The following is a 23,925-nucleotide window of genomic DNA, read 5'->3' as shown; positions in this document are numbered from 1 at the left end:
CTATTTTCTGTATAAATAGATTTTTTTTTTAATTGCTATTTATTATTATGATGGCAAATCAGAATTTTCAGCATCATTCCTCCAGTCTTCAGTGCTAAATGAGCCTTCAGAAATCATTCTTTTATGCCAATTTGGTGCTCAAGAAACATTATTAAATAGCATAACATTTATTTAATAGAAAATTCAAAAGAAAAGCATTTATTTAAAATCGTTTTTTAATTGTCATGCTGTTTGTAACACCCGTCTTTCTCATTTATAGTCATAATCAGGGAACATATGATCTGTACAGCAGTCAGAGGACGCCTGTCATCTGTCTTCTGACATCACAGATGAAAGATGACTGTGTGTGATTGAGTAAAGAACGATCTGGCATGATTCCAGCTCTGATTAACCAGGTCAAATGAATATGTTAAGTCCACCGTGTGTGTGTCTGCGGTCACAGTGATGACTGATAACAACTGACTTGACTTAGTTTCGTCGTGTGATCGCATCTCAGATGTGCTAATTCAGTTCGGTGTGGAGAATGCCAGCGTAGACTCTATTCCAGTCCTGCTTATACCCTCGGGTGCAGCGTCGCCCTCCATCCACTGGAGCAAGGGCAGATTTATAAAGACGGGTGTAGGTTCACGAGCCTGCTCTGACTGAGCATTGGTGTCCCCGGTTAAGTGCAGTCGTTAAAGACACAAGGGCAATTAAGGACAGCAGGGATGGAGAATGAGAGCACGGTTATGATTAGAGTCATTCACAAGAGCAAAAGAACACAGTCATTTTCCTTACTAAACCGTCGTATTATATGTACAGTAAGTGCTGAAGTCTTGTGATGAATGTTTTCACCGTGATGATTTTTCCATGCATTTACCTTCTACAGTGTAATGCATTTCCACGTGAAATAGAATTTCAGTGGGAAATTATTTTTCGATATAACTTAGTTTTACCCATCAGGGTTTGATTGAATCATGAAATGCACTGGCCAAGATGTTATTGGTTAAAATGATTTGTCCTCGCCCGTGTGACCTTTTATGTGTCTTTAGAAAAGAAAAGTCATTTCCAAGGTGCAAAAGAATAGCTTACATGTAAATTTAAATTCAGTCATTCTTTAGTCACTTTCATATCTTTCCAAACCTATACTGCTATTTTTTTTTCTGTACTAAACAAAAATATTACCACTTACATAAACAAACATACAAACAGGACCAAAAATGCACTATGAAGTAAGGTGGCTAGATATCTGAAATGAAAACTGGGGACATTTCATAGTTCAGTGGTTAAAATATCACTGAAATCTCACTTGTGGTTATCTACGAATTAAAAAATGGGGACAATATATGTTTGTATGTTTTCATTTTTTAATTATTGTGGTTTCCATATATTAATATCATAATTAGTGATGTTTGAGGATCAAAGTTAGTTTTTTTAATACCCTAATTTATTTTTTATAAAAATCACAAAAAATCAATGAAAAATAGTAATAGCAAACAAATAAAAACAGTAATATAACAAAATTATGGCTTCACAAAAACACTTTAAAAATAAAACAATAAATATGAGAACTAAATAAAACAGCATTTAATAAATATGTTTAACATTTGTTTAATAATTGTACTTAAAATGTTCACAAACTGTGAGTTCAGTTATTTTTCCAAATTTAAGCGTGTGCTTTTGGAAATAGATCTTTTCTATCCCTAGTCACGCTTGTTATTTTAGGCTTATTGTGACCACAAAATATGTGCTTTCTGCTAATGTAATCATGCAAGTGTAACTGATTAGTTTGTTTTTATATTATTCATTTCAGAGTTATGTTGAAGGAAGTTTCAGGAATGTTTAATATTGTGGTCAAAACAATCCCACAGCCTTATCATGCCTTCTTATACAGTGCACACAAACAGTATTACTTTGTTTTGAACATACTGTAGTATGTAACTACCTGTAACCAATAATGCTGTCTCTTTTGATAATTGATGATAATAGTGCTCTGTTCTCATCTCGAAAAATTGGTATGCCTGGTTACCCTACTATAAAAGCCCTAATGTACTTATTGCAAAGTGTTTTTTCATTCTTAATTTTGAAATACCTGAGCAGCGATTTAGTGTTAGCATACATCCTGAACCTGCTGGGAGCTGCATTTAGATGAATACATAAATATGTTGTTTACTTTTCCAGAAAGTTTCCTTTGGCAAGCTGTTTGAACTCCTGAAAAAAAAAACTCCAAACAAACTTTGTTGTGACCTGATTTTCTTTTAAATTACTTCAAATCATTTTTTAAATTCCAAACCATTCTCAATTTTGCTATATAATGGAGCCTTAAAAGAGGTCTTGAGGACTATATTTAAGTTGTCAGAAGCCATACAATAGCTTAACAAAAAGTGAAATCTGTGAAATATTTATTTTCGTGGCTGTTTTTTGGCTGTTCTTCTTACCTCAGGAAGAAGCAGTAAATGCGCAGCTGAAATGGTCATGTGATTTCTACTGCCTGAGAGATGCTGGTTGTGGACATGGAGTACTCTCTCTCTCTCTCTCTCTCTCTCTCTCTCTGTGTCCAATGTTAGAAATAATGACAAAAAATAGTGCAGGGTAACTATGGCAACAGCACAGTGTGATTTCTGTTGGTCTCTCCCAGTAGGGGTGAAGTTAATAAGATTAGAGATAGATCTCAGCGATGACAACACTAAAGATTTCGGCTCTCTCTTTTTAATTACCCCCTCACTTTCTCACACACACATGGACACATAAAGCAAAGGTGTTGCTGTGTAATCATGAGTTGTGACATCAACATCATCTGGTGTTCTGAGAAAAAAAAAGGTCTCCAGAAAGGGGGAAATCATTTATAGATACTTAGCTCAAAAATAAATAAATCAGTTGTTAATAAATCAGTTTTTTTTTCTTGCTAATATATGGAGTATGTGTATATAGGGGTGGGTGATACACCAGTAGACGTGATTAACCGGCAGAACTTTGTCAACTGGTAGAGATTTTGGACAATATTCTCCATAGCAGTTACACGCTCACATGAAATCATAGGTCACGAAAACGTACAATTTGCACATTTGTTTTAAGCATTGCCGCTTAAAAACAAGTGCTTTTAAGCCGTTAAAACGCAATCAGCAGTGAAAGAGCCCTTATTTTGAAATCTCCACCTCACCTGTAAGTACACAATCATGGAAATGATGATCGCAAAAACAAGTGACGATAACACACAAGCATATTCAAACAAAAAGCCAACACGTACAAGTTGTGTGAAACTTAGCCAAATCAACTTTACTCACCCATCAAGAAGAAACAACGCAACCTTGGAGTCCGATTCGAGCCCTTCTCGCTCCTTGAGTTCTCTCCATCACTGGAAAGCTGCTCTAATATTTATGCGGGTCCTTCCTCTTGCCTGGTCGTAACCCTTGTTTGTACTGTTTTGTTTCCTATTCTATTTGTTCTATTGCTCGTAATTTAATTATTTAATTGCTGACTTTTCTTCGGTGAGCTTGAGTTTTAGACTAGTATTAGTTTTTTTGTGATTTATTGATTCTGGTGACAAGAATTATGAATTTTCTATGGTATCATAAAGACCTTACTTAAAGCAAAAATAACTTTGAAATTATAAAATTATGCATATTGTGATATAAGTTTTTCATATTGTGCACCCCTGTGCTGTGTATATAATATATATATATATATACATATATATTAGCAAGTATCATATTTACAGGTAAATATACAGTATAGGGATGCACGATATTGGATTTTGGCCGATATTCGATATGCCGATATTTTCTAAATAATTTTGGCCGATGCCGATACCGATATCGATATATATACAAATATATACCGATATATATACAAATATATACTGATATATTTACAAATATATACTGATATATTTAAACTTTAATTTTACTGAAGAGAAATCCATGTATCTCTTCTGTATTGATTCTACCATAAATTTATTATTTTACAAATGTAGACAGACATTCACATCTGAAAAACAGGTCAATTATTTCACTTGGAGAATATCGGTTTGGCTCATCGGCAGAAATATTCATATCGGCCGATACCGATAATGGTCATTTTAAGCTTTTATCGGCCGATACCGATGTTGTGCCGATATTATCGTGCATCCCTAATACAGTACGTATGCATACTCACAAGATCTGTATATGTACAGCTCTAAACTTATGTTACTTATTAATCTGGCAAATACTAATTCATTATTACCGGTAATCCCAGTGTTTGCACTTCTGAAATTAAAAATTAAATTAAAAAAATAAAATAATAATATTAAATTTTATTACATTTTTTGTTTACTTTTGGTCAGTAAGCCGTTTTTGGTACTGTACTGTGTTCAGTTTGCATTAATGCAGTCTATTCAGGACAGTCGTCTAGTGTTTGTTTGTGATGATTTGATGCTGTCTGAGGCCTGCGAAGGTTTTGCAAGATCAAACACTTTGAGATTTGAGAAGACGTGCGTAGATCCAGCTCTTTTTGTACAGAAAGAGAAGAGAGAAAGATCAATTATACAGCTTTTGTTTTTTTCCATCACATTCTGCCGGAGAATTATTTCTTTATCTGGCTGATGCTTTTATCCCAAGCGACTTTCAAGGCAAACCTTGTCGATTTATGTGCTCTCTGCAACTCGAGCGATGACCTTGGCATTGCTAGCGGCACGCTTTACCAGTTAAAGCTGGAGGGAATAAAGAAAAAGTGCACTTATGATGCAAATATCTACAAACCAACCCGCTTATATAACAGAGACTCCTCCGATTTAATGGAGCTCAGAGAAGCGTCTAGTTTTAAACTAGAGCTCCGACTTCTTATTTTTGATGTTCCTTTGATGCCTGTTTTTGCATTTCAGTGTTGTCAGTGATGCATTTTGTTGCACAACATTTGGCAAACCGCTTTTTTTTGTTGTTGTAGACATTGCTGGATGTTCAGTTTATTATTGCTTGTGTTGTGTTTATCTGAGTATCGACTCTCACCGCCGGATCCCCGTCCACCAGAGCTGCTGGCATCTGCCACGCATGGCACAGGAGAGAGTGTTTGTTGCCATGGCGATGATGGAAAAATTGAATTTGTGCCCGCCGCACCCTCAACCAGGCCGTTTCCAGGCGATTGGTATCTGTTCCACTCCACTAACGCGGGAAAGAGGCTTTAAAAGCAGTTCCTTCATAAGTGAATCACTTGAATGCATCATTGTGACTCAATCACTAACATGTCTAGAAAGATGTGGCAAGTTTTCCAGTGCAAGTCAGAGCCAAGTTTACATTTACAGTTACTTTGGTTTTATAGGACTTTATGAGGCCATATCCGACTGTGACAATTGTGGGTTTGAGAGGAAACACTTCACTGAGGTACTGTAGATCATAACGAAATACATGATTTCTTCTGACTTTCAGAAACGAGGCATTGTTGTGTGGCCAGTTTCTGAGCCAAGATGTCGGAATGGACTTCACACATATACAGGTCGAATAACAGGTGTTTCTGTGGCCATCTGGATGATTATGATAGCAAACACGTAGCTGTTTCCTGAGCAGCTGTTCTTGAGTTGCAGCAGCGCTGTGCTCTGTGAGGGGGATGATCGTTTGTAGTTCTGTTGAGGTCTGTCACTGCTTTGTTGAAGGAGAGGAACATTGTGTTGTTTTGTTTGCTGGTAGAAGGTAGAGTGTGGAGTCTGGCTGTTTCAAACATTTGTTGGAGAAAATCAAGAAATATATAAATTTTTAATGTGCCATGTTCAGTATTTCTGTAGCATTTTCTCACGTATTAAGTCCACTTTGGACTTCAGGTGAAAAAGTTATCAAGTAGTCTTACACTACAGGTGTTATTGCTATTATATTTAAGATATTTAATAAGATATAAGATATGAACTCAAACCACTCAAAAATGTAGGTTCAGTAAAAAATAATTGAAATTAATTAAATTGGCTATAAGTGACGTTAAAAACATTTATAATGTTGCAAAATGTGTAGTTCAATTAAATGCTGCTCTTTTAAACTTTCCGTTTTGCAAAGAATCCTGAAAAATGTGTGATGGTTGTATGACAAAGAGTAAGCAGCATTGATAATCATAAGGAAGAAATCAGCTTTTTCATCACAAGGAGTTAATAAACAGTTACTTTAAATCATAATACTATTTCACAATATTGCTGTATTTTTTGATGAAATAAATGCAGTCTTGGTGAGAATTAAGAGAAAATCTTACCTACCTCAAAATTTTGAATGGAAGTCATCTTTGTTATGATTTAATGCATTACACTTTTGGCATGTGAAAACCAGTATCAAGGCAGGGCAAGATGCTGAATATTAATTTATATAAATACCGATGGATATTTTAGTATTTTATTGTACCTATAATAACTGGGCATCACTTCCATACAAGAAATTAGTATTTTTTATTCTCTCAGCTTAATATGTGGACAAAACTATAATTAAATGATGAATTAATAAGTTTACGAAGGTGTCAAAACTGTGGCTCTGTGGCACTGTCAGAAGTAGCTCTGTCTGTTTAACCAGCCTGACAGACAGCACTCATTTTGGTTCAACCGATGATGTGAGTTCGAGGCAGGTCAATCTGACCAGTGATAAGAACATGATTCTTAAGGAACAAGATTCTGATTTGTTTTCATGTGTTCTTTGATTTTCTTTGTCCAAGATTTTCCTTGTATTATATAATCCACCCAGAAAAAGATAGAAAATGTTGTCTTGCCCATATAAAGCAATGGCAGTTCAACGATGACATCAAACAATGGTTTGATGTTAAAGTTTTAAAACTCTGCTCTTCTCCTCTTGTGTGTAACCGCTCTGTTGGGGCATCAGTTATTCCTCTCTGACACCGTGTGAGTTTCAGCTTTATCATGCTCTATTAATAAATCATTCATGTTGTGAAATTTAGATGCAAGACACTTTGAATGCTTGAATCTGTGTGTTTGGTGTATATGTGATGAGTGTTGTTTTACTTCCATTTTAGGTTTAGTACACTCCAAAGCTGAATTGATATTATTATTATTGGAGTTATGTTTTAATATTCAAGCACTATTTTATGCCACACGTTATTTTTTGAAGGCTTAATGCAGACTTTCATTTTCTCATTTTGCTTAGATCTCGCTGTCTCATACACACAAGCGTCCCAGGCCTTTGAATCTCCTCCGGTGCTCATTAGTGGCTGACACTTGAAAGTTTCGACAGTATTTCAATATTTATCGGTTTTACGTAACTGAGCTGCAGTTGAGGGCAGAAACATGAAACGGCAGCAGACACAGCAAATCTCCAGGGCTCGAGCACAATTCTCAGTCTCTCCTTTACGCTTGAAAATGATGATGGTCTGCCATCTTAACTGGAACATTAGATAAGAGTGTAATAACAGAGGGAAATAGGGCTGTCTGAGGTACCTGTGGGTCACCAGTGAGGACAATGTTTGTCTTTCAAAGAGTTTAAATATCATTATTTATTTAACATTGGGATATCTTTGTGGAGGTGACATGGGAAAATAATACACATTTACTTATAATACAGATTTTTGAATATAATCCTTTTTTTTAAGGTGATACTTAGCGCAAAGCAATTATGAAAATTAAAAATTCTGTCATCATTTACTCTTGTGTTGTTCTAAACCTGCATGACCTTGTCAAAAAGATTGAAAAGTGTCCATAAATGTTGTTTTGGACCCCACTGGCTTTCATTGTGACAAAGACATAGATCATAATATCTTGTTCCACAGAATGTCATATAGGTTTGGACTGACATGAGAACCTTGGCATACTATATCAACGCTCTATTTTGGACACATAAATCCTACTTGACCATAATATTTAGGGCAATAATATTTACAGTGTGTGAATTCAGGTGCATTCAGTATTTTTTTCAGACAGTTCTGCTCAGAAATCTCCAAAAAAGGTCATCATTCATGTCAAGACAAACCCCTAGACAGCAGATCAAAATCCCATTCTAGTTAATTCAATTTAGGTCAATGTATATGCTTGTCTCTTTTTGCATTACACAGTTGACATGTGACCAACATGATGCTGCAGGGAATAACAGAACGACGAGAAAAGAAATGAGAGAGTGAGAAGACGAGGGTGGGTCATATGGAGACAGGGATGCAACGAAAGAGAGCAAGAGAGAGGGAGGGATTGATAGCCTTTTTCCGTGGCTTTGAGTGGGACATGTTTTCATCCAGTTGCAGTTCAAATCCATCTTCGTTCAGGGTCAAGACCAACCATAACTCTGTCCATCTCCCTTATTCTGTCGCTCTTCTTTGAATCCACTTCTCTCATTCCGTGTTGGGATTGATTTTTTTCATTCCTCGAGTCTTCATGCTGCTCCTATACAACCGTTTCCTCTCTCTCCTAGAATCGATCTACCGCCGTGGAGCTAGACGATGGAGGAAGCTGTACCGGGTGAACGGACACCTCTTCCAGGCCAAGCGCTTTAACAGGGTACGTTAAAGTCCTCTGGTCTTCTCCAATATGAATAATGGTGTTTAATTGGATACTTCATGTGTTCACACTTTATTTAGATGTAAAGTTTGTTGTGTATTGATAAATCTTGTTTATGGCAAATATCATACATATAAAATGAGAAGTGTCCTGTTATAGTGTACAAATTTGCTAGTCATGTTTAAATACAATCTACCTTTTTTTTATTATAATACAGATAGTGTACATTGTAAAACAAAAATCCATAAAATTTACAGTAAAAAAAAACAGCTGGTGTGCTTGCCACATTTTTGGTTTTATGGTTAAACTTAAATTTACAGTTAAATTCCGTAATTTCATCAACTGATATAATGTTAATATACCAACATATTGAAGTACTGAAATCTGTTTTGTACCTTTGCAGTATACTGATTACCAATAAATGCAGGTGGTGATGAGAAAGTCACATGATGAACCAAAGCCCAACACAAGCCGTTTTTTAAATAATAACATATATAGACAGTTTCAACGGCAACAGCATAAACAAACATTACTGCGCATGCACGCTTTTGTGGCCCTAACTTAACTTCCGGTAGACTCAAAATAGAATCAATAACAACAGCCAAGTCCCTCTAGAGTAGATTTTATTTTTTTATTTTTTTGATGATAAACAAAATATGTTTGCTGCATAAATCAGGTGGACTGATGAAACCATCTATAGAAGGTGCACAGTGTCATACACACAAAACGAAACACCATCACAGTAACACACGATACTGAAATAATCCAATAAACATGTATTTAACAGCATTAGGTGTAACACACAAGAAAACATTACATTTACATTACATTAAATTTATGGTTATTCACCGTATATAGTATGTGGAATTTAACTGTAACCATATAACAGATTTTTACTGTGTTTTACCATTAAATTCACTGTAATTTTGTTAGTGTACACACTATTGTTCAAAGGTTTGAAGTCAGTAAGATTTTATTTTTGCATACTTTTATTCAACAAGGATGCATTAAATTAAAATTTATAATGTAAAGAAAAAAAAAAGAAATAAATGTTGTTATTTTGAACTTTATTTATTAAAAAAATCCTGGTAAAAAGTATTTCAGTTGCCATAAAAATATTTAGCAACTATTTTCAACACTGGCAATAATACAAAGATATTTCTTGAGTTGTAATTCAACAAACAGAATGATATCTGAAGGATCATGTAACACTGCTGCAAAAAATCTTTGTCATCACAGGAATAAATGACATTTTAAAATATATTTAAACCGAAAAACAGTTATTTTAAATTATAATAATATTTCACAATTTTCTGTTTTTACAGTATTTTAAAGTAAATATATTAAGCCTTGGTAAGCATAAAATACTTCTGTCAAAAACATTAAAGCATGAAAAATATTATACCAACCCGAACTTATGAACAGTATTTTTAATTGTTTCATATATGATTATATTAAATATATTTATGTTGTCTAACCCTTCCCTTCAAATGAAATATATTTTGTGTCATTTATTTCAAGTAGCTGTGGGAGCAACTGCTAGCTTGTTCAACTGTTTTGCTAAATATCCGCAGCTGTCTGTTTTAAGTTACTGTTGTAGTAACTGTAAGCACATTTGGATGTTGTAGTGATTTATGGTGAATGTCTATCTGTCTTTTAAATTGTAATATACTTAATGAATATCTGGCTGTTACAATAAATGTCTGTATATTGAGTAGATGTTAGCAACTGTTAGCATAACTGTTAGCATATTTAGTTGTAGTAGCAAGTGTTAGACTATTACAAAAAGAAACTGACTCTTGAACTCTCAATCATTATCTGTTGAGCTGTTGACTAGGAGAAAGCATTTGATGATGATTTGATTTGCTGTTTTGAGACAGTGGTCTGATTGAGCAGTGTTTGGTTTAAGCCACAGTTTTTAAACTCCAACGTCTTTTATTGCTTAAACAAAACGCATCATACTGACGATTATAAATCCTGTACAAAGGCAAGGAGTGAGGCTCTGGAGTGCAATGTCTCTGTTATGCAGTGATGCCCTGGCTTTAATCAGATCTCATCCCTGAAGGGATGGTTATGTTAATGCAGACCTCTTCCTGCAGCAGTCTTCATTCTTCTACTGAGCAGGACATGTGCCAAATAAAGAAGAACACCAAAACAACATAAGACAGAGTAATAGAAGAGAGAGCAGGTGGAACAAAAATAGCAGAGAGAGACAGGGAGAGACATTGTTCTTTATGCCTGTGCTATTTTTGCATATGCTGAAATGTCGATTTTCTTGGAGTAGTTTCAATGCTTCTCAGAGATAGGTGATAAGAAGAAAACAGAGAAAGAGAGACACATTATGAGCACAGCGCCCTCAGATAGCTCCCACTCACAGCAGGTGTGTGACATGTTAATGTGTGTAAATTACTCTTCTCATTTCTCTCGTTTTAACAAGGTGATCGATGAACAACATGGCAGAACTGCAGGATGACATCATCAGGCTAAGCAGAAACATAGAAACATAGTTAGGTCTAGAGCCTTTTTAGATCAGATGTCTTGAAAAGCTCTAATGTCAGGCTGCTTACAGGGCAAATAAACTGTTTAACCCAGACCCCCGTTTGAGTTTGTAATTGTAAAGCACATTTAACCAAGCTAAAGGTGGCTGTTTAAAGATGCAGTGTGTAATTTCTGCACCATTGCAAAAATATTGTTCAGAATAACATACTAACATATTTTACAACTCTATGGCTGCATTATACTGTGCACAATGTGCAAATTTTCTGTATGAAAAGACTATATGGAAGATCAACTGCATATGTTAAAACACACATTGTAGGGAATACTGTATCCCGTAATGAAGTGTTTTCAATATTGTCCATTTTTAATATGTGGTATTTGATATAATAATCTTTAGGATTATTAGGTTTAGAGATGTGATTAACCGGTAGAAATTTGTCAACTGGAGATTTTGCAGTTACGTGACGTTGCTGTGCTAGGTGGTCACAAAAACATAACGTCTGCATGTGTTTTTAAGCATTGCGGTTTGAAATGCATTCAGCAGTGATAGAATTTTGCTGTATGGGCACTGTCTGAGAGACTGTTTCTGAGGTATTTTCGCTGCTTTATAAGCCTTTATAAGCCAATAATGAATATGCACTGTTTTTCTACATTTTATTTCTTTATACAGTCTATGTAACATTTCTTATTTATTCGATCTACTGTGGTTTGATCTACTGTAGATTCTCATTCTTTTTTTAGTTGCTGACTGTTTATTTGTCTTCATTTTTTGTTTTTAGTTTAGACAAATATTTTATTTTTTGTGATATTGACGTTTGTGACTAATTATGGAATTTCAATGGTATGCAAAACATGGATATTATAAAGACCTTATTTAAAAGCAAAAATATTGCAATATATATTGTTAACGAGAAATACAATTACTAATTCTCATATTGTGATATAAGATTTGGTCATATCACCCACCCATATATATATATATATATATATATATATATATATATATATATATATATATATATTAGGGGTGTAACGGTTCACAAAATTCACGGTTCGGTTCGATACGATACACTGATGTCACGGTTCGGTTCGGTTCGGTTCGGTACGTTTTAGATACAGCAAAATGTAAAAACATCTCAACTTTTCAGAATGCTGCAAGCGCACCGCGGGTCATGTGACAAGAACTAACCAATCAGCTTCATCCTTTCCCGTAACAACGTTGAAAACTCAGCCAAGATGAAGGAACAGCTGTTCACAGTTGTATATGGATTGCAATTTTGAAATAAATTTAGTAGCAGAGCTACTGCAAGCGATTTTTAGATCTTGCAAATCCATTTATCATTCGCTGAAATTTCCGCGTCTCATGGAGAGAGCACGTCATTGTTGCTTAGCAAAGACAGACGCCTCATGAGCGCTTCTGCCCGAGCGCTTTGGAAAGGAGGAGAAAGACGTGCTTCGTTTTCCACGCGTTTTTAGGCGTGATATGTGAACGGCCCCTAAGGCGCTCGCTCACTCAGCACGCGCTGAAGGCTCGTTGCAAAATGTCTAATGCATTTAACAGACCAGAAATATAAGATCCTAAAATAACCAACAGGTCTGGTGTGGGTGCACTTTGGATTCCCTGTAAGCTATAATACCGGTGTCTAAATGCTGCAGGGATAGTTTGTTGCGTGCTTGTTTCTAATTTTTTTCGTCTTTTCCCAGATACTGACACAATAAGGTGATGTCAGCGTAAATGAGTTGACATGTTTCAAGTATTCCCGCTGGTGTTTTTTTTTTTTTTTTTTTTTTTTTTTTGTATGTATTCCCGCTGGTGTACCCTGTCGTGTTGCAGATGCGACATACCGTTGTTTTTTTATCCACCACTCTCTTGCCATCACCATTATAGCTTAAAGGGAATCCAAAGTGCACCCAAACACCAGACCTGTTGGTTACTGGAGGATCTTCTTTTTTCTGGTATGTTAAACACATTGGCCATTTTGCAACGAGCCTTCAGCGCGTACTGAGTGAGCGAGCGCCTGACTGAGTAGCCTAACATAAACATATAAGTTGGTGTTTTTTTCTTCTTCGGGAGTGTCAGGGGCGTTGCCTGTTACGTCGTTTGGGTTATTGGGCTACCTTGTTGAACGCATATCATTATATTTCTCTTTTTTTTTTTTTTTTTAATATAAGGAATTAGTCCAACGAACCGTTCGGTATACATAATGCGTACCGCGTACCGAACCGAAAGCGTCGTACCGAACGGTTCAATACGAATACGCGTATCGTTACACCCCTAATATATATATATATATATATATATATATATATATATATATATATATATATATATATCTCCACAGGTTAAAAAATAAATAAATACATAAAATAATTTATTAGCTAGGGTGGCCACGTCTTTCTCTTTCTCTCTGAGAAATCATTCTGCCCTCCTGCTACTTTTCCACTTCTCTCTCCTCTCGTTCTCCATAGAAACAAGGGATGGAGCAGAAGTAGGTCATGTTTTTTCCTCCCTCTGTCCTTCCTTTAAGGATCTGACTCGTTCCCTCCCTCCCATCAGCACCTCTGGATCTCTGTCTCTCTGTGTTCTCAGCCCTCTGAGACAGACAGGGCATGTACAGTCACTGTAACAAATCAATTTAAAGGCTACAAAATATTCACTCTTACCTTTCACATCCTTCCCTCACTGTTTCCATGTGTTTTTCCTCCATCATATGTGTTTGACATCCTTTCCGCTCTATTGAATCATCATGACATTCTTCTCACAAACAATACAAATGCTTCTCAAAGCCTCTTGAGACTTCTAGAAGTTTATCTTCCAGTAATGTGGCAGAACGACTCAAGACTTGTGCTGTTTACTGAGATTATTTCCGCTCGTCTGTGTTGTTTTTGATGGCATATGTTGTGTCTGAAAGTGAAAAGAGGAGAAGAGTTTCTTCAAATTTGAGTCCGGAGTTCACAGAGATTAATTTATGATTTCATAAATAAGGAAATTGCCATCTGTTGAACTTAATTAAAACATCAGGCACCTGTAATATAAGAAACGGCCGCTAAAACAAAGAAAACTGCAATTCAGTGGTTACCGAAATTGAGACATTTTCTTGGGATGGTCATATTTTTATCTTTTTAATATTGCTTTAAAGGGAGAATGTCAGGAATTTATCTGAAGTGTTTATTTCTGGATATTTAATGAGATGGATGGATATCTTAAAGATTCGCTCAGGCTATGAAGGACTGACCTTGTCTAAACTCTGAACTCTGCTGTTAGCATGTCCTTCCTTAACATGTAAGAAAACAAAGTGGCGGTTTCACATGACTCGCATTAAGTGATGGATATTGACATGCGCAAACTCTAGACAGTCATAGCACTGTTTTAATGGTAAGTGTTTTAATAGTGTGTGTGTGTGTATGTCTGTATGTCGTAATGTGCTGAGATCATTTCCAGGCACTTCACTCATCTCGGCTCTTCTGACGTTTCGGTCGATAAAAACCAAGCCCAGGTTTCTCTCATCTCTTAGCCGACTGACCTGTATTTTCACTTAACACTTAATAACCATGCTGTAGCATTTATAAATCATTGTATAATTAAATTATATATTACAAATTTGTGAGTGTGTGCACTTATTATATTATTATTACATTAAGCAATGTTTTCAACATTGATGATAATGACATGTTTCTTGAGCACCAAGTTAACATATTACAATGATTTCTGAAGAATCATGTGACACTGAAGACTGAGGTAATGATGCTGAAAATTCTGCTTTGCCATCACAGAAATAAAAACAACATTTTAATGTTTAAAATAGAAACCAGTTGTTTTAATTGCAATTTGATACATTTCAGAACACAAAAATGCACACAGCTTGCATAGGTTAGAGTGTCTAGTAGAGAATACTTCTGTGTTCAGTCTCTTCATTAATTTAAGGCATGTTCTGTTTCATAGGACAGATTGAGCTTTTTGCCTCCGTTGCATTCTGTCATTTAAGAGCTCTTGGCCAAAATCCCTATCAAATGAACGTCATTGAGCACAGCGTAAATGGAAATCTATTTCATCCAGCACTCAGACATCCATCGTGGCTGTATCATTTGTGATATCACTCTCATGATGAGTCTGATCCAGCGCTGCGTCCAGCATTTGCCCAGTCGTGAGGGAACAGAATGAAACCACCTTTCTCATGCTTTCTCTATCACTTTTTTCTCTTTCATTTTTCCTCATGAAGCAGTAATGTGGTGTTCTACTGTGTGAGCAAAAAGACTATTTTTACTGGCTTGTGTTTTTGTTTTCAGTCACCGGTTTTCGATTAAAATGTGTTTCACAGCATTTTTCCTTTTTCAGCCTTTCCGAGCTAGTTCTGGCAAGCATGCTTTGCCTTCCTTTCAAAGTGAACTCTGGTTGGTGAACCCTGTTTGTTTTAAAATCTGAGAGATCATGTCTAAGAATGTGATTGGTGTGTGTGTGACCTGAATGCGTGTGTCGTTTTTGGGCTGCACTCTGATGCAGACGATCACTCCCATTCTTCAGAGATTCACAGATGGTGTCGCTCTGAAGAGCCTCAGGTCCTTGTAATTATCATCAGTGTCCCACTTATGGCTCAGTAGTGTGTGTGTGTGTGTGTGTGTGTGTTTTAGAAATAGCTGAATGACATGGATGGCTTTGAATTAGACATGTTTTATTCTCTCTTTACAAAAGAGACAGAGGAGGGAGGATTAGGAGGAAAAATACAGAGGCAGGCAAGGAGAACTGTGTGTGTGTGTGTGTGTGTGTGTGGGTGTTTGCGCATGTGAAAGTGTCTGACATAAACGTTTGATCCTCTCTTGCTGCTTTTCCCTACTCCTCATAAAAACATAGTGAGTTGCAAAAGGAGACCGATTCTCTTCTGCTGGGTTAAAAGTTTTGCATTAACTTTTTAAGTCCTGTATCTAGTCATTTCCGATCACTGTTTGTCTATCTGCAGTTCTGTGCAATCAGAAGGGATTCAGTTTAATTAATAAGGAAACAATATATTGACCACTTTTTGTGTGTTTGCTCATTTATGCTTTACTCATGCCACAATGTCTTTGAATTATTTGTTTATTAATTTATATTAGCAAATAGTAATATTTGTGATTTCATTGCAATTAATTCACTAAATTAATAATGTAAAAATAATATTATTAATCGATTTACTGTTTTATTTAAGGTAGGCTAGAAATGAGCTGCTCTCTTGACTGAATTTGGGACATCACATCACCCACCCACAGATACTTCAGATTTTAAGAGGCCAATTTCATAACAATCCACTTTTCTTTTCTGAAGTCCAAATTATAATTTTAATCAAGGGATTTTGCACCAAGAACAGTCATAATTAATGAATTTACTTAAAATTTCTCTGCCCCCGAGATTTAAACAGGTTGTTTTTTCTACCTGATATATGTACATCACTTCTGTTGTGATTGGCTAACCACTTTGCATATTAAAGAGATAAAAAAGTAACAACACCCACATGAAGGCACGCATTACCATATAAAGTGGATATGTGGTGATCATATTTCAATGGTCTTTTGCTGCTTAGTTTCCAATATAGAAGCCCAGAAATGCCAAGTGATTAAACATGCCTTTCCAAGTCTTTTCAAGTTTTTATAAGATTTTTTACAACACAGACAAAGGCTTATTTCGATTTTTCTGTCGCTGCATTCATAGATCAGGGACAGTAGTAGTGTAGTTTCAAGTTTTTCTTTACTTACATTCCAATGTTATTCCTGCTGTATCTGGGATACATGGGGCACACGCTCAGCCCTGAAGGCCCCATTCGCTCAGCTGTGCTAAATGTTTGTTGGGGACAATTGGTTGAGTTTAAAGTTTAATCCACTCTCCTGAATGAAAGCCCGATATTTGCAGACTTGATGTGTTTTAAATGGGTGCAGAAACACATTGTTTCCCTGGCACTACATTTGCTTAGCAGCGCTGGCTCGATATGTTAAAAAAAGTCCAGGGGGTGGAAGCTGTGCTGGGATTCAGATGCGAGACGGGGAGAGATGAAGAAAGACACTGTTTATATGAAAGATTGCACACATTTCTAAGAATAACAGCACAGAATCATTGCATATAGCTTCAGGTGTCTCTGAGATGTTCTTCTTTGATCGTTTCCCGCTGGTGTGTGATCTAATGCTGCCTTCTAGTAGTCCTTGAGGAAGTTCTTGAGACTTGTTGGTGGGAAATGAAACAGACATTTTGGAATATTTAATATTTCACGTCACAGTAAAGCAGAGGATGATTTTAGTGCTAGTTCAACAAAATAAATTCAGAAAGAATGACTCTGAACCAGTTCTTTTTTTAGTGAAATAAATATATAGAGCAAAACCAGTGTATTGTACTGATTTCTTAACGAATGACAGGTCAGAGCGTTTGTTTATTTTATTTTTTGTAGTGAATTATACAGTGTTATACAAACTGTATAGGGCAACCAGAGTAGTCCAATTCCCAGACAAATTGTTTTGAGCCTTTTTTTTTTCTTTTTAAATCAAAAACATACTATACAGTAGGGCTGCACGATATTGGGAAAAAATGACATTGCGATATTTTATTTTTCTGCAATATATATTGCGATATGAAATCTAATAACATTTTTTCTTACAAACAAAAATGGGGTGAGCAGATTTACATTCTCATTTTAAATGATTTAAACATCGACACCATCGTGTCAATTGATTAATATGCATGAGGGAGAGATAGCAAGACAGCGCTCGTGTTGTTTGAAGCGCGCTCTCTCTCTCTCTCTCTCTCTCTCACTCTCTCCCTCTGTCTCTCACTCTCTCTCTCTCTCTCTCTCTCGCGCTCTCTCGTGCTCTCTCTTGCGCTCTCTCACTCTCTCGCGCTCTCTCTGTCGCGCGCTCTCTCTTTCGCGCTCTCCGCGAATCACATTCGTCAAGGGCCAGGGAGCAGCTGGCCCGTATAGTTAATGAATAACGGATCAACTACAACAGCCGCACATCCTGCGATGTGACTATCGTGGATTCGTACATCGTGATATCGATGCTTAAACGACACATCGTGCAGCCCTACTGTACAGCACAATCAGTGTAGTCCAATTCCTGAATTATTGGTGAATCAAACACATAGGTATGGGACGACCAGTGAAGTCTGATTCCAAAACTATTTTTTTTTTGTCCAACAAATATGGTGCATCCAGTTTAGTCCACTTCCTGAACGAATGAATGACTTCCTGAACGAATGAACAAATGAATGAAAGTGAAGTAAATACATAAAGCACAACCAGTGTAGTCTGATACTCTTATAAACCGGTTCTTTTTAGTGAATCAGATGAATTTATGGCAGCCAGAGATATCAGATTCTTGAACGAATTACTATTATGAAATAGTTATTCTGTTGTAGGGTTTTTTCTTTTAATCAAATCCATGCAGTTCAAAACCGTCTAAAAGACTTAAATTAGTGTACTGACTTGTTCACTTGACATTTAGTATTGTAAATGGTAGTATTTCATTAAAAAATCTATTAAATCTTACTTATTTTGCTTTTGTTTTGTCGATTATTTATATATATTGTTGACTATATAGTTATAGTTATTAAATAACATTTATGTTGCCACTAAAAAGTCATTAAATTGTGTAAAAAATATTATTAAAATAATATTTGGTAATGAAAGTGTATTTATTTATTTTTTCTGAATTAAGTATTTATCATTTCAAACGCTAAAGGAATTCTTAATTTAGCCATCAAGAAACCAGAATGTTTACAATTCTTTCCTCTTCACATTCCTAAGCATAAAGAACATGTTCATTTCTTTTCCAGCTTCAAGCTTTAGATATACTGTAATGCTTGCTGCTTTGGAGATCTGATTTCTCAGTGTTTAACCCCAGTTACATACATTGAGCACCTGATGGAAAGCGGCAAGAAAATGTAGGCCATTCATCAGGGCTGGAGGCTCCAGAGATATGGAGAAATCACTGCGGCAGGTGAACATCTCCTTAGATTGTGAGGAAGTGCTGTCTAAAAACTCACCAGCAGCCAAGGGATCATGAAATGCTCACAGAGCTGTGAAATCGAGTCAGGGAACACAGGAAACGTCAAGCACTGACAAGAAGAGCATCTTGTGTCCAAAGAGTCCTTGTCTGAGGGTTTGTTAAAGGTCTATTAAACAGCTGATGCTTGTACACAGAGAGGGGAAACTGTTGGAGGAAGTGCATGTCTGATGATAAAAGATTAGAATATTTTAATAGGATTATGCTACATGATGCACTGAAGTCCTGCTGTTAGACGGCCCCCTGGTGGACAACGTGACTGAAGACTTCTGCTTGGTTTGCAATATGAGCTTTTTGCTTCTTTCTTGATTCCACAGTTTTTATTTTCTATATTTCTATCATGCATTCATGTAGCACTTTTTACTGTGGACAGATGCAAAACCTCACGACGAACTGAGCTTGGGATATTTTCATGTTTTTATGACTCACGGAGTGTGTGTGAGAGCAGGTGTGTGTGTGTCTGCGTTTGAAACCCTAATGTTGGTTCCAGCGCTGTCAGCAGAGTCCTCTGTTCGTGCCTGGATTTTAAACTAAATCTGTTGAACGCATTAGCTAGGCCTTAAGTATGTACAGGTGCTGAGTATGTGTTAGCGTTACACAGAATTTTAGCAACACATATAATGTAAATATGGTACATTAAGTATGTAGCATGATATTTATCTTACCAGTGTTCCTGTCAACAATTTGTAAGAATTATTAATTTTTTCCTTACAGTTTGAATGCTTATTTTATTTTATTTATAAAATTGTTATTTAATTTTATTTTATTTGCCGTTCAGATGTTTGAGGTTGGTATAATTTTTCTAAAGTCTCCGAGATGTTAATGTTTACATTTCTAATGCTTATTAAGTCTGCATTTGAGCAAAAAATACAGTAGAAACAGTATTATTATGAAATATTTTTACCATGTAAAATATCCTATTTTAATTAAAAAAATTTGGAAAATGTAATTTATTCCTGCGATGGCAAAGCTAAATTTTCAGCAGCAATTACTCCAGTCTTCAGTCTCACGTGATCCTTCAGAAATCATAATAGTATGATGATTGATGAAACATTTCTAATTGTTATCGATGTTTAAAATATTTGTGCTACTTTATATTTTTGTGAAAACAATTCTACATCTTTTATCAGGATTCATTGATGAATAGAAAAAAACAGCATTTATACTGAAATAGAAATGTAATATCTTTACTGTCACTTTTAATCAATTCAAAGCATACTTCCTAAATTAAAGTATTAATTTATATATATATATTTATATATATATATATATATATATATATATATAAAGATAAAGATAAATAATAATTACCTTCCCCCACATTTTGAATGGTAGCGTATTTTTAAATAATTTTTTCCCTTTTTTTAAATGATTTAATTTGTAGTTTTGTGCTTGTTTTGAATCCAGAATGCATTACTCAGCTGATGTGTGCTATCTGCTCACGTGATATCTGTAGGACGTCCCTTTTTTTCTTTGGTAGTTGGTTGATTTACTCATTCATTGAAGTGTTTGACTTGCTAAATGGATCATAGATAAGGCTAGTCTAACTGCAGTAATGATGTCTGTGTGTGTCTCTCAGAAAGCGTACTGTGGCCACTGCAGCGAGAGGATATGGGGACTGGGGCGTCAGGGCTACAAGTGTATCAACTGCAAGCTACTGGTCCATAAACGCTGTCACAAGCTCGTCCCACTGACCTGTCAAAGGCATATGGTGAGTCTTTCAGTCAGCTTGGAATATATTCATCATCTGTGTGTTGTGACTGAAGTCTTCATAGACTTAAAGGATAAAAAAAACAGCTTTTAAAAACTGAGCTTAGAAAAACATTTGTCATTTGATTAAAATAAGCTCATTGTTTTAGTTTTCTTGTTTTCCTCTCTTCTCACTTCTGAAGAGTTTTGTTGGGCTTTCTAACTATGTTTCAGAGATCGACCTTGTGAAATCTGTCAGATGATAACAGTGTCTTGTCAGTACTGAATTGAGCTGAATGTTGAAATCACAGACTGGAAACTGTCACATTGAAACATCTTCAGTGCACTACAGTTTCTCCAGTGTTTGTCCTCAGTTTGTAGTTATACATTTATGGTCTTGAAGACTTATATTTAAGAATACTTGGCTATAACTGACTCCCGTGTCTTCAGAGAGGCACACAATTATACACATTATATAAAAATGATATAGTAGTATAGTGTTTGTAGTGCCACTATGACCAGAGAATACTGAAATACTCAGATTTGTTTGTTTGTTTGTTTGTTTTTATTTGTAACCTGTTTAAAACATGCCTTAGTACTAGAATTGGAAACATTATTATATTGATATTACTATTAACAGAATATTTATATATTATTGTTATTGGTATATATATATATATATATATATATATATATATATATATATATATATATATATATATATATATATATATATATTAATTTATAACTATATATTATAATAATGAATTAATGAATTAATAATATGTTCATAATGTGATTAGTATAGTATTTTATTTAGAAGTTTGAAAGTTCCAGAAGCATCTCAAAATATGACATTTTGTGTTATTTTTTAATAATAGTTTTTGTTTAATTTTAAATAATTAATATTAGTAATTATTATTAGTATTATTGTTTTATAAATAGTAAGGAACACATTATACACATTATATAGAAATTATATAGTATTATAGTATATATTGATATATAAATAATCTGTTAATAGTAATATTATTTATTATTATTATTATTATTATTATTATTATTATTATTATACAACTATATCATATTATTGTATAACCATATGTTATTATAATGAATTATTAAACAATATTCATAATGTGATTATTATAATATTTGTTTTGTGTGGTCAAGTTTAAAATTTTCAGAAGCATGTCAAAATATTAAATTTTGTGTATTTTTTTTATAATTAGTTGTTATTTGCAATAATTATTATGAATAATAATTATTATCATCATTGTTTTATAATTAATGTCACATTATAGAGAAATGTTATAGTTATAGTATGTATATATTGATATATTAATAATCTGTTAATAGTAATATTATGGTTATTTTTCATTATTATTATTATTATTATATAGCTATATTGCATTTTTTCAATGCTAAAATCATTTGCCCAATCTTATACTATCCTAATATGTACGTTAATATTTTATTTATTATTATTGTATTAATATATATTATAATTATTTTAGTATATTTATAATGTGGTTATTATAATATTTTTTGTGCGTGTGGTCAAGAAGGTTTAAAAGTTTCAGAAGCATTTCAAAATATGATGCATGAGAATATTTTCATTACAAACCATTGCATTGAAAGTAGCCATCTGAATGAACAAATTCATTTTTTCAATGCTAAAATCATTTATCCAGTCCCATCCCATCCTAATATGTAAATTAATATTTTATTTATTATTATTGGATTACTATATTTTAATAGGATTATGCTACATGATGCAATGATTATTATAATAATTTGTGTGTGTGTGTGTGTGTGTGTGTGTGTGTGTGTGTGTGTGTGTGTGTGGTCAAGAAGGTTTAAAAAGTTTCAGAAGCATTTCAAAATATGACATTTTGTGAAATAGTATATTCAGTGGGAAGTAATGTAATAATTTTATCCACTGAGATTTAATTGGATTGTGGAAAGCAAACTGTGATATCGGTGGTTAATGTAATTTTTTCCTGTGGTGTTCATTATTACATCAACAGATAAGAAAAGTAATTTCAAAGGTAGTGAAAGTTATTACATTTTGATGAACGATTTTAAAAAATAAACCATTTTTCTTTCAAAATAATGATCTTGCATAAGAGACCTTTATTAAGAAGGTAAATTCAGTTGATTAGGTGATCAGGGTCAGTTTTGATTTGCGAGTGTCTGGGAGGGGAGTAAAAAAAAAGCACATTGAAAAATAGCATCTCTGTGTTTTTCTGCAGGATCCAGTCATGCCATCACAGGAGCCGTTGGTAGACGATGATAAAAGTGGAGAGGAAGTGGAGCTCCCCCCTGAGGACCCTGAGGAAACAGACGCAAGTAGGTCTCCATCTCCGCTGTTTTTGTGTGGGTATTGAGGTCATTCTGTCCTCTGTCTGTCAGAGGGCACACTGCTGACTGTGGAAGGATACTGTAGTCCATCAGGTGTGAGTAATGATGACAGAGACAGTCCAGTCTGTGGCTCCCTCTGCTGGGGTCTGAGAGCACTACACATTTCTCTTCAGCTGAAACATTCGAAGACTGAACTCTATACACTTTAGTGATTTGTGAAAGCAAATTGTTCTTTTGAATTGATTCTTGCTAATGATTTAGTTGAAGCATTTGTAAATTGCTCAACTGTAAGGGAGAACTTAGTTTGAGGGTTAAACTCTGTGACATTTCAAAGCATTTAATCTAATTGATGTTAATCCAATAAATCTAAGTCTAAAATGACTTCCGGCAATATTTCTGAGTGATGCATTGTATTTTTTTTTTTCAATGTTATGTATATATTTTCCTGTCCTTTATTATTATTATTATTCTTTATAATTATTATTATTTCTGAGTGATGCATGAGAATATTTTCATCAAAACTGTTGCATTGAAATTAACCATCTAAATGGACAAATTCATTTTTTCAGTGTTAAAATAATTTATCCAATCCTATCCCATCCTAACAATTAAATTAATATTTTATGTATTATTATTGCTGATAATTATTTTTCCAGGTGATACATCAAACAAACTTATTTCAATACAACTTCTGTTAAATAATGTGAATATTTCAATGTTAAAATACTTTCTCCTATCCTCTCTTCGAATTTGTGGATAAAATATATTATGAATAATAAAAACTCTCTTTCTCTGTCTCTCAGTTCAAGTCCCTTTTTTAGCACACAATCGGAAAGTGGAGAAAGCTGAAGATGACGCAGAGGTAAGATGCAGATCCACAGGTTCTCATTGAATAATAATCGTGGACAAATGCTCTTAGTTGCATTCTTAATATC

At 34.7% G+C, this 23,925-nt stretch overlaps 1 pseudogene; it reads left to right on the top strand.

The window, feature by feature from the left end:
* The window catches only part of LOC113074856 (protein kinase C zeta type-like), a 94,883-nt pseudogene that overhangs the window by 46,190 nt on the left and 24,768 nt on the right, over positions 1-23,925 (top strand).

This window comes from Carassius auratus, unplaced genomic scaffold, assembly GCF_003368295.1.
Source record: "Carassius auratus strain Wakin unplaced genomic scaffold, ASM336829v1 scaf_tig00015508, whole genome shotgun sequence".
Classification (NCBI taxonomy): domain Eukaryota; kingdom Metazoa; phylum Chordata; class Actinopteri; order Cypriniformes; family Cyprinidae; genus Carassius; species Carassius auratus.
Note: the sequence above shows the minus strand (reverse complement) of the source record. Positions and strands in the feature narration are given on the sequence as shown.